The sequence below is a fragment of the Rhea pennata genome, chromosome 6 (genome assembly GCF_028389875.1).
Source record: "Rhea pennata isolate bPtePen1 chromosome 6, bPtePen1.pri, whole genome shotgun sequence".
Classification (NCBI taxonomy): domain Eukaryota; kingdom Metazoa; phylum Chordata; class Aves; order Rheiformes; family Rheidae; genus Rhea; species Rhea pennata.
Genome location: NC_084668.1, coordinates 4,583,627 through 4,596,186, shown reverse-complemented (window position 1 = coordinate 4,596,186; position 12,560 = coordinate 4,583,627). Strand labels below are relative to the sequence as shown.

The following is a 12,560-nucleotide window of genomic DNA, read 5'->3' as shown; positions in this document are numbered from 1 at the left end:
CTACTTTTAAATGAAACTGAGAATTTCAAGCTTACATAATTAATGCTAGAAAACAGAACAGATTTTGCATCTTGAATAGAATTCAGTAACTACATTTTTAAAGTTTACATTTTTAAATGTAATGCTAAAAAGTCAAAATGCTTTACAACTTCTTTCAGGATAGTCTGCAGTGAAAGATACTATTCAAATTCCAAAATAACTCTATAAACAATTCCTGAAACAGCCTACTGATACAGAATATTAGCTCTTCAAATATTTTAAAATATGAAACAATATCCAGGTAATCAGATTTTAAATATTACTTTGGAAGGAAAAGCATAGTCATTTGTTGTATTTCATTGTGATAATGCCAACATAAAAACCAAGCATGAAGGATGCAACACAAACCACCCGTTTTTCTCATTTCAAAGTTACCTTCGTGTTATCCAGTTTCTATTTTACTTACAGGATGTTTCTTCTGGAGAATGTATCTTTCAACTTACTACGACACACCTTTCCATTTCTGAGGTACACATTTGCAGGTGGATGCTGACAGAGCATACCTGTTCTGTCTGCCGTTTACTGCTTACTGAAGTTCTTTCAGAAGGGTTACAGCTGCAGCAGAAAGCAAGGCGACTTGTTTGCCTTTTCCCATCCACTACCCAACAGGTTAGAGGAAATTCCTTGGAGTGGAGAGAGAGAAGCAAGTACATCTCACCTGGTACAGCCTCAAAGGGCAGGATGCAACTGCAGAGGAGAAGTACAGTGAGCAGGGACCCACGGGAAAAGCCGAAGACTGGACTCCTGGGATCAGACATACAGTTACCGCTCAAGAACGATGGAAAGGGCCTGAATTGTCTTAAAAACCCAGGGAGGACTCCACAGAATTTGTTGCAACTCAGAAATCAATAGATTTGCTGCACTGAGAAAAAAGCCAAGGGGAAGGACCCATTTAGCAACAACATAGTGGGCAAAGTGGATATTCCTTTAAAATGCTTTTGTCTGACTTCATGGCTTTGTTTTTTAATGTCTATTATTCTAGATTGTGCTCTAATAAAAATACAGTTAGAAGCTTCAAGTTTTCAGCACTGAAAGGAGAGTTCAATTTAAAGAAAAGGCTGAAAAAATCCCCCCAAATTGTGCTTTGGATCCCATCATAGCTTCCAAGTCAGGAATTGCTACACATAGTTAAGTGTTGAGGCTACATTCAGAGCTAATCAATATACAGAGGCAACCATGGAGGCTCTTCTTTCCAAATATGCCTCTACAGAGAAGAGCCACCACTGGAAAGTCTGAAAAGAAATATTTAATAATGATAACGATTTGGCTTCACTGTAGGATATGTACTTCCTGTGGGCCTAATAAGGAAGAGCTTTAAAATCTGAGCAGAAGCATTTTAAAACTTCAAAGGACACATCTTATCTGTACTATTTCTTCTGGAATCCCAGAAAGCCTAAAGACAGAATGCTGATCAGACTGCAACTTTCCTAGACGCAGATGTTGCAACCACATCTGCGTTAACTAGAGGCCACCAACTTTGCTACTTTCTGACTTTTTCAAGCAACATCTCTTCATTCCTTAGTTTTTGGAAACTCGAAGGCAGAGGATAAGATAAACTGTTTCTGATCACATCAGGTGTACTAAAAAAGTGACATAAAAGAAAAATGCCTGCAGATTATGTTCCAAATACTAAGACAAAAAGGTTTTGAAGTAGAGATACCCCTTTTCCCCTCCTCCTTTCTCTATGTGATTCACAAAGTAACACTTACTTCAAATACTTAGATCTGTTAGATCAAAGTCTTTTTTTTTAATGTGTTGATTTAGCAGCCATAAAGAATGACCCTTTGTGGATGGATGCATCTCAAGTTACTTAGAAACATGAGTCTGAGCATTTATATTTGCCCTATTAATTACAGGTGATTTTTGGACACCTTTCTTATGAACTGATCTAGTTCATCAGAACTCAGATGAGCAGGGATCAGTGTAACGTTCTCAAAGCTTTCCTTTTATCTCTCTAAAGATTCTCTTCCTAAACAACTATAGCCTTTTTACACATATTAAGATGTCTGTCTTAAATTGTCCAGTTCTGGGCTCTCCAGCACAAGAAAGACATGGACTTACTGGAGTGAGTCTAGCAAAGAGGCACAAAAATGATTAATGGATTGGAGCATTTGTCATACAAGGAGAGGCTGCCAGAGCTGGGAGTGCTCTGCCTGGAAAAGAGAAGGCTCAGGGGGATCTTACCAATACGTATAAATACCCGACGGGATAGTATAGTATAAGAAACACAGAGCTAGCCTTCTCAGTGGTATTCCGTGAATAGGCAAGAGGCAAAGGGAAATTTTATTTAAACATAAGAAATAACATTTTTACTAGGAAAGCTGTCCTGGAATAGGTTGCCCAGAGAGGATGTGTAGGTATCTCAGGTGATGGGACATGAGCAACCTGCTTTAGTTCACAGTGCTTTGAGCAGAGGCTTGCACTAGGCAATCTCCGGAGGTGCCGTTCAAACACAGCCATTCTGGGATCTGCCTACAAAGACCAGATCTCCAATGAGATCCAGGCTGCAAGATTCTTACCACTGCAATAAGCTTTTTCTTCATCAACCACTTTGAGCTCTTCTCTCTTAATGAGAGCTTTTGAGTCCTCAAGAATTTTCTGTCTGTGAAGGAACATTAGTCTACAGAAAATAAGCAAAAAGTGAGCAGGACTGATTTTTAAAAAAGTATTCAGAGTAATCAACAGAAGTTTGCTGTGAAACTGAAAGAGCATTCTCAACTGCGTCTCACTATTTTCAGTGCAGGATTATTTAGTATTTTCATTTATTACTTGGATGACTAACAATACATTTGCAAAATTTTGTAAGTGTCTGGGAGGGGCCACAAGCATTCTGGAAAGCAGGGTTAGAATTCAAAATGATCAAAAAATGTATGTGATTAAGCAGTAGAACTGAAACGGAAGTTTTAGCAGTTCACAAACTGATACCAGCTTCTAATTTGATACTGCAGAAAGGGAAAATTTCATTTGAATTGGCAGTAATAGGAATGTCACATGCAAAAAGATGGTAAGATTTATTCTGTTCATCACTGATACTAAGCTTGCATGTTATTTTCAGGTCTGAACAGAGAAAACCAGGAAAAGCTCAGAAAAAAACCTGAGCCATCACAAAAACTTAAAGGGAAATAGGTTTGCTTAATTTGAGAATAAGAATACTAAAGGAAGACAGGCACAGGCTTCAAAATAGGTTAGCAGTTATAAAAATTATGATCGTATCCCACTACTGCAATATCTGCAAAGTGGAGAAGAAGAAAAAAAAAAAACATAAGAAGCTTAACTGGTTAGGAAAAAAAAATTGAAAAGGCATTAGAAGAAATATGTTACCTCTAGAGATAGTTAAACAATGGATCAGGTTATGGAGAGGTTACAGGGATCTTCACCAAATGTTTTTAAGACCTGGTAAGACGGACTATTTGTTGGAAACTGCCTATGCATATTAATCTTGCTTTATGATCAGTACTATATATTCATAAATACAATACAGGGCTTTAGCACAGACTGAATGACCTCCTGATTCTGTGTTTTCTGCTTTAAACCTAAAGGCTGCATGAGTTTAGGCCCCTGCCAGCCAAATCAGCAGGTGACTATACTGCTCCTTAGAGCTTCAAGCAGGCTTTTGATATCTCTTTTTTTTAAATAACCAAGGCAGTCTGTGACTGACAATTTTCTATCACATCAAGCATGCTACCTTAAATACGAAGTACTTTAAATGATCCTCTGGAGAAATAAAGTCAAAGTACAGAGAAGCCAATGGCAACTAAACCTGGGAATCTAATCCTGAGAAGGAAAGCTAAAACTAACAAATTGGGCAAGGAGGTACATCTCATTAGGAACCAGAAATATGATTGTTTTTGTTTATAGCATCTATAACAAATAAATCTTAATAAAAAATAGTATTTAATAAAGTACCTTGTACAGAGAAATAAGAAGGGAAAGGTTGATGTTTCTAAGCTTATTTTCACAGCAGTATGAAAGAAATGAGGTAGAGTCAGAGCTAATTCTCCTTATATAATTTCACATTGAATGACTAGTTCTGCCCCAACAGTAACAGCTTTCCAGAGGGTCCTACTTGTTGCAAAGATTGCATACAGATGCTGTAAGTGTAGCTTCTCTATTCTCTACTGACAACCAACTTAAAGGACAATACAATATTCATTTTAGTACAAAACGAAATTCACAGCATGAACAGTACAGTAATGTCACAGCTACCATGAAAATGCAGTTCCATGTTGGGGGTTGTGACTTCTGAAAGTTTAATCATGAAACAGATTTGTAAAAAGGAACGCAAGAACTAGCTTCATGCTCCAGCAACGTCCTGGGGTAGTTAAGGAGGTGCAGGAGTGGTACAGACCGTGTTCTCACAAAGAAAGGGAATAAGGCATGGAGGAGCATTCATGTCACATGCCCACGCTCATTTTTTTTTTAAAGGCAGGTTTTCGGTCATGAATGTGCTGAATGCCCCTCTTAAGCCTGATTAGTGGAGACACTGCACATACACAGTACTGCCGAAGGTGATGGAATTCTGTAAGTCACCTGGGTCACTTCTGGGTGAAATACCAATAACTGGCAATTCATCTGAATAAGGCAAAAAAAAAAAAAAAAAAAAACTGTAAGAGCCATACTTAGCCTTCCAATAGAGAACACAACACATGGATAACGCTAAAACTTTGTGAAACCTTTTAATAGGTGTTAGTACTTTTATAAAGCACTGTAGGGTTTTGCACTTAATCCTAGAATAGATATTAGTAGAAAATCCATATTGAATTCCAAAATCACCACTGAAAATTGCAGCTCAGCTACTGTTATTTCTCAAAAAAAAAGGTTGTGTATATATATATATATATATATGATTGATATACACACACACACACACACACACACAAAGGAAAGAGAGTCTACCTCGATAAATTAGACTACCAACTAAAAAACCTAAATGATTCCCTGGAACAGCATGCCAAATTATAAGAACTTTAAAGGTGTGTATTTTGTACTTATTAGCTTATTAGCAAAACCATTTGTTTTACAAAAGCCATACGGATTAAATAACAAGCACACTATTAGTTTTAGGCACAGAAAGACTAATTTTTTATGCCTTGCCAGAAATAATGACTAATTAGGACAGCACTACCCTACGGTCATTTCTGTAATTCCTGCCTCTACATTTAAATTACAACCAAAAAGGAAACTGACTTAATGATAACAAAAGCATATTTCTTGCAAAACTTTTCTTAAAGTAAGATCAGGACAAGAAATTATTCTCTAAATCCAACAAGATCACGTTATTGTTTTTTTTGGAGAACTTAAATTTATCTCAACCTATTTACAACCAGAAATTCACTATGCAATCTAATAGTCAGACAAGGTCAAAGGCTGAAGTTTCAACTGGGAAATCTTAAAACATAGGATTTCACGGAATACTGTTGGATTACTTAATCTGCAAAATCACCCTCCAGTATATTCCTCATGTAAACCTTGAAAATAGAGTAGCTCTCAGACTACTTGCCAAATTTCTTCTTTTATGTTATATTAACTTCTGGAATATGTGAAGTAAATATCATAACAGAATACATATTAATCTGATGCTCAGCATCATATTTGCTGAGGCTTTGTGTCTCGTTAGAAGACTGAAGTTTTAATGGAAATTATGGTGCTTATAGGAAAAAAACACTTATTTGATTATATCTGTTAGGTAAGGCATTTCTAAAAAAAAAAACCCACCTTGTTATTTTCACAATGCAACACAGACTTTATTCTTATTTTACTTACAGAAGTGTAACTTTGCAAATAAGCCACTATGAAAATAGAATTAAAATCTACATTGTAAAATAATCTAAAATAATAAAGTTAATACATAACTTCAAATCTTTTTTTCCTCTCCAAAACAATCTGTTGTTTGGGAAAAAAAAAAAAAAAAAAAAAAAAAAAAACAGAAAGACAGAAAGAGTATAATCATTTTTCTAAGAACTGCTCCTAGAAACAGATACATCATACATCTTCCTCATTCCTTTTCCCTAATATTCTGCCACTACAATCACATACTATCATTGCTTACCCAGTCACTCTACTCCGACTTTTTAGTATTCACATACATTTACTCTTGCATATATGCACAAAGCTGTGTGATATCCTGGAAGTTCTTCCACATAACAACTTTATAACAGTTATATTTTTTTACCTCTATTTTATTAGGCCTTACGAGGAAGAGACAGAAGTCTCCACTAGTTTTGAGAAGGGGAGGCTCTTCTTTGTCTTTTTAGATTGAGAAAATAACCAACAGCAACAGTGAGATCCTCATGTTTCATTCCAACATACCTGACCACTGAATTCTATCAGTGTGATTAACGTCCATCACAGACCATCAGTTCAGTAAATCTTCTGTCCCAAAGAAGAAAAAAGCCTGCATCATATTAAACCTAAGTCCATCTACAGTTAGGTGTGAAGTTTCCCTCCCAACCCTCGCAATGACAGCTTCTAAAAGAGAGTAGGAAAGGAATCTTGCACTCCAAATCACTAAATCTCAAATATAACAATTATAAGCTTCACATGTGACCAGAAAAGAAATGGTATTTTATTCATCAAGACTATGAGCACTACAATTTTTCTGCAGGCAAGTATGTGGCCAAAAATACCTGTCTAAGAACAACTATTCTGGCTCTCAGAAGAAAATACTCCGCACTGTATTTATGGTAATACCATACCTACACTATTGGTCTTCATTAAGATAACCAACTTACTGAACAAAAATGGCATTTGACTGCCCAGAAGTAATCTCAGAACAAAACTGGAAAACAGTGGGGAAGCCACACTGGCAAACTGCTGTAAGGATAAAACACTTAGAGGTTTTAAGATACAAAACTGTTCAAATTCTTCTTTTTTCTCCAACCTGGCATTATTTTTTAAGGTTACCTTTATAATAATACATTTTTTTAAAGGTATGAATATGACTGTAAATCTAGTCACATCTGAAGTACAAGCAATAAAACTTTTGCTGATTCTGTTTTATATTTCACATGTATTTTTATGACATGTACACCTACACATATGCACGTATCTAAATCAAAGTTGTTTATACAGTACTTACTTATTTTGAGATTTAAGTCTGAACAGTTTGTGTTCTTCCTGTATCTTAACCCTATAAAATAATGTTTTAGCACAAACTGAACAGAATTGAATGCCTGGCTTTGCCTGTTTTCTTCTAAGTACCATATTTTATTGTTAATTTTAGATATTTCTTCAGTTCTTATTTGGACATCAAAGAAGTACCCATGCCCAAAATACTAGCAATATTTGAAATACAGGCTTCTCCACTTACTGTCATTTATAAATTGAAAAGAACTTTGATTTCTTGCCTACAGGAAGTACTGTAGATCTGCAATAAAGCACTCATATATGCACAGGCCAGGATTTAGGATAATAGATTGTCTGGAGATGTGGTTTTCAGATTTACAGATCTCATGTTCTGTCTGGTGCTTCACACATTTATTTTTACTTTCACATCTGATGTGCAGCAATATGGATAGCTAAGGTGTATATTTAAGACATACTTTGAGATTTATCTATTCAGAAGTGAAATTCACACTGGGTATGTGTCCTTAGAGCACTAAGGCACTGCATTACCACTGCTAACTGCACCGCTTAGTGATGGCTGGGGGCAGGAGAAGGAAAACACTTCAGAGCTCCTCTTTAACAACTCTGCCACCAAAGATTAAGATGATTTTCCTGCTTTACAAACTTGGTAGAGAATGTTTCTCACATGCAAGTGGAAAAAAAATGATAGGAATATATGCAGCAGGTGACCATACTTCAGTAATATGTTAGCTACTAAGAACCTTGCATATGTAATCAAAATTATTTAGTTTGTTCTTCACTTTATTTTTTAACTAGCAATAAGTCATACAACTAGACAAGACAAATAATACACATATTCCTTCCAAGTTTTCAGACTGTTTGCCTTGTTTAGTTACTACTCTTATAACTATTCTCACTACATATCTCATGTCTCGTAACTAGTAGAATACAGAAGCACTCAAATAGACCTGTTAGCATTAAGGTCTCATTATTCCTACCAGTATTACTAAAATTTAACCTTAGAATATATTCTCAGTAATTTCCTTGCAACAGAACACAATTCTGTTCTCATACGATTAAATGTTCAGGAAGAATATACATATTTCTTGTGACCATGTAATTTAGGATCCAAATTCCACAGATGCAAAGTAGTAGTTTAACAGAATTACTTAACCAGACAAGATCAAATCTTTGGACTTTCAAGTCTTTCTCTTTGCAATTGAGAAAAGCTAATACAGGAGAATATTCCACATTAAATTGTTGCAGAAGCGTCTTAACTCACTGGCTCTCTCATTCTGAAATATAGCACGTATTGTGGATATCCTGACCTTGTGAAGCCAATCAATGCAGTATGTAAATCACCTGCAACTGGGCTTTTTGTTGACTCTACATTAGGAGGAATTTGGTATGATCACAGCTTACAGCAGTAACTCACTTTTTGCTAAGGTAGTTTATTCCAGCAGCCTTGAGTAAAAGAAAGTGCACCGGTAAAGTGCTGTCTGATGGTAAAAAATGTCTACCTAGAAAGTTTTGCCAGTGCAGTGTTATCAGTCATGGACCATAAGCCTTCACAACTCTGATCAAAATAGTTATTAAACAGCTCGCCTATAGTATAGATAGGGCCATACGCCTAAAAAGATCAAGATGCTTCTTTCAGCTACAGACAATGTCAAATACTGCAGTCTTATGGTGTAAAAAACATTTATAAAAAGCTAAACCAAGAACTTTTTGTTTTCCTATTCTCAAATTTTATTGAGCAGAAACGTTTGAGGATAGTTTATTACTTTTACCAGCCTCTCGAAAAATGGGCCTCCAGCCAAACCAGACTTTGAAATATGCCTATATTTTGATTTTAGAACAACATTAAGGAAGTTGTATAACTTTTACGTTAGAGTCTAAGTGACTTAGCAGCCTAAATGACACGTTTCTGCTGTAACTTAGGCATTTTGGAAACAACAAATACAGTAACAGTTCCAGTTGAATTTGGTACTGATCTTGTTGTAGCAAATTAATCAGCCTGTTAATTAACAGGTATTTGTAACTTGTATCAAATTCCACACTGCCACACTTGCACCAAAATAGTTCCCAAGATGGCCAACAGATACCCCTGCAGTATCTGCAGCGTACATCTCACCGACAGTTTTATGCCTGGTTTAGAGTTTTTAGCACTATTAAGAGACTATCTCACTCCTTATCTCTTTCTTATTATTTTGTTCTCTGCCATTCTGATGTGGTGCTCTATTTTGCCTTCCCATCTGGCTTATCCTTTCCTAACACTTCCTCAAAATAACAAAATAAGCATTTGCTGGCATCCCATTAGTCACTTAGAGGCCAAACTCCTGCCCTCACTATAAGTTATTTATTTACGCTAAATTCTGTGGGACAGGGACAATCCAGCACCTTGTGTTTGTGCTGTTCTTACCTTCTCAGGGCTTTACTGCACTACTAACCAAAGTCGTGATAGCCATCATAAAAATACTACAGCAGTTACTTTAAATTGTACAGTCATCAGTGCAGAGATGAACCTTTTGTACTGGATTTGTAAAACACCAACATCCTGGGCTGGACAAGGGGATAGTTTCCTAAGTAAGTGCTACAGTTTCTACCTACTGATCAACCAATAGACTGGCAAGTAACTTATAAAGATTATAAAGACTGAAATACTGCAATAGTAAGGATGATCTTCACCTTTTTATATGCTGTAGGGATATAAATCAAAAAAGTATTTTAAAAAATTGTCCTTAATTGATTTATCGAGATTGATTTTATGTAATCTAGACTCACATCCTCTAAACTTACACCAGAAAGTATTCTTCCCATGTATTTTACTATGTCTAGTCTTCCAGTGAAAAGGAAAAAAAAAGAGAACAGACGAAGCAAGAAGAATACATTCCGCATTAAGTCTTGAAAGCTCCAATTAAAATTCAATATTGCACTTTGTATGGAGACTCTTTACATGAAAACCCTGTCATGGTTAAGATTTAAGGTTAACCAGGTTAATAGAGTCCAATAAAATAGCTCTATTAAATTATGCCAAACCATTGTTATAAGCCACTCTAAAATTTCCTACTCATCTTTACCTGACTATTGTGCTAAATTCTGAATCATGGCAACGCATATCTACTTCTCAAGAAGCAGAAAATCCTACTATAAAGTACCTCCCCCTGCAAGAGCTGATCCTGCTCCCAAGCGCTTTCCCCCGCTTCTTAAAAAAAGTGCATGCATTTGCACCTCGAGTGATTTCTCTCCTCCAGTCTGCTACTCCAATCATCACACAGTCATGTGTTAAAAGATTTGTGCAGACCTGCCAAGTCTCATTCATTCGAGACACTTCCCTAAAGTTGGGATTCGTTCGCAAAGTGTGTTTAAGCAGCTCCTCTACTACGGAGTGTTCTGTCACGTGGCATTTCTGTCTTAAAAGAAAAATATGGAGACGATTTTAAGGTTAAGTCTCTATGTTTTTTTTTTTTCCCTTGTTCTACAAAGCATGCTCACATTTCTGTCAGTGCGAAGGTTATAGTTTTACGACTGTTTTTAGGCAGTGCAGCTAGTTAGTAGACACTGATATGTCATTGCTTTATAGTGGCACCTGGAAATCTGGCTCAGATTTTGCCAAACCTTTCACACTGGCTTAAGAAGAGCAGTCCCTGCCCCACCGAGCTCACAGTACCCGCTTTGTTTTGGTTTTTAAGGATGGGTTTACCGAAAATAAAGGTGATGGTTTCTATTGCTCGCGGGCTGCCGGGAGCTGTGCCTGGGGCGCCCCGAAACGCCGCAAGCGCTCCGCTTCCCCTCAGCCGCAGCCGCCCCGCCGCTCGCTGCCCGCCGAGGCCGCGGCTCATCGGCGCCTTTCCACGAGGCTTGGGGGAAACTGCCGCAGGCCCCGCGGGGCGAGCTGCCCCGGCTGCGCCCTGCCCTGCCCTGCCCTGCCCGCGCCGGCGGCTGCCCGCGGCCCAGGAGCCGGCAGCCATGTTGGGGCAGCCGCCGCCGTGCCGCCGCGGCGCCCCGCGCGCCGGCGGAGGCGGCGCAGCCATCTTAGGGGGCGCCGGGAGCGCCGCTGCCCCCGCCGGCGCCGCGGGGGCCGGGAGCCATGTTAGGCGGAGCGCGCGGCCCCTGCGGCCGGCGGCGACGCCGTCTCCGCTCTCCTCCCCCTGCGCAGCGGCGGCGGTGGCGGCTCCGCAGGGCCGAGGGAGCTCCCCACCCCCCCCCCGTCCTCCTCGGCGGCGCGGAGGCCGAGCGCCCGCCCCGCCGCTCCGCGATGACCCCTTCCCGCCCGCCTCGCTCGGGCGGCCCCGCTCCTTACCCCTCCCCGAGGGAGCTCACCTCCTCCTCCTCCTCCTCACTCCCTCCTGGAGACCGTCGGCAGCGCCGCGCCGCCGCGCCGGCCCCTCCCTCCCCCTCAGCACGCAGCGGAGCCGGCCTCCCCCCGCCGCCGCCGCCGCCAGCCGGGCCCCCTCCTTGCCGCACGCCGGCCGCCGCCGCGGCAGCGCCGGCCCCACCTGTGGCGCCGCGGCCGTTACTCGGCCGTTGGCGGCCCGCTCCGCGCCCGGCACAGCGCCATGACCGTGCCGGGGCCGCCAGGAGCCTTTTGTGAGGGAAGGAGGTGAAAAGGGGGGGAAAATAATAAAGAAAAAAACAGCAGCCGTGCTGGCGGCCGGAGCGGGAGGTGTGTGCGCCGCAGGTGCCGCCCGCCCTGCCTTGGAGGGGCCCCGGCAAAGCCGCTCGGGGCAGGAGCGTTGTCCCGTCGGCTGCGCTCAGCACAAGGCTACCCTTGGTAGGTGGGCTGAGAATAAGCTTTTTATTTATCGATTTCAAATAGGAGGTCGACATGAGTGATATCAAATTAGAGCGACGTTTCCAGAGGGTCCAGCTGCGAGAAGAGTTGAGGACAGTAGCTTAAGGAATTACGGGTTTTTTTGTTTTGTTTTTCCTACATTTGTTAATCGGTTATTAAGAAAGAGCGAGGAGAAGGCTAATTTGCATGAGCAGTACTTCATTTCACAATATTCTAGGTTTACAAAGCCTAAGTTATTTTCCAGTTGCTTTCCATTCTCACGCACCTCCGAAATTCCTCATGTTACGAAGCTGTGGAAATGCCAGAACATTGCAAGGCAAACGCTTCTTACTGTTACTTCTTTGTACCTAGGCAGAAGGAGACATTCTGAAAATCTTTTTAACGTTTATCACTCCCATAAGTAGTTTCCGAAATACAAGATTTCATCATGCATCATCATGCTGAGTGAGAAATGAGGAAAATTTCAGCCCAGATGAATAATCCCTCGCCCTCAGCCTCTACTGGAACACTGGACAAACAGGATGTGTTATCCCATATGTGGATAGAAAAATCGAGGCAAGGAAGTGTAGGGATTCATTTTTAAAGTATAAGGGTGCTAATTTGTAAGCAGGCAATTTAGACCTTTTTTTTTTTTTTTTTTTTTTAGGAAAAGCGCCGTGTA

The 12,560-nt window shown here is 39.9% G+C and overlaps 1 protein-coding gene across 14 annotated transcripts in view; it reads right to left on the bottom strand.

Annotated features, from left to right (window-relative positions):
* GTDC1 (glycosyltransferase like domain containing 1) overlaps positions 1–11,483 on the bottom strand; it is a 189,060-nt gene extending 177,577 nt beyond the window's left edge. For 9 of the 14 annotated variants that reach the window (XM_062578883.1, XM_062578885.1, XM_062578886.1 and 6 more), the window contains exon 1: positions 11,428–11,483. The gene's annotated coding sequence lies outside the window, so the exon portion shown is untranslated. Of the gene's footprint in view, positions 1–697; positions 754–10,408; positions 10,433–11,427 lie in introns of those variants that run through there. The other 5 variants (XM_062578876.1, XM_062578880.1, XM_062578874.1 and 2 more) reach the window with 3 other exon arrangements.
* Positions 11,484–12,560: the final 1,077 nt, after the last annotated feature.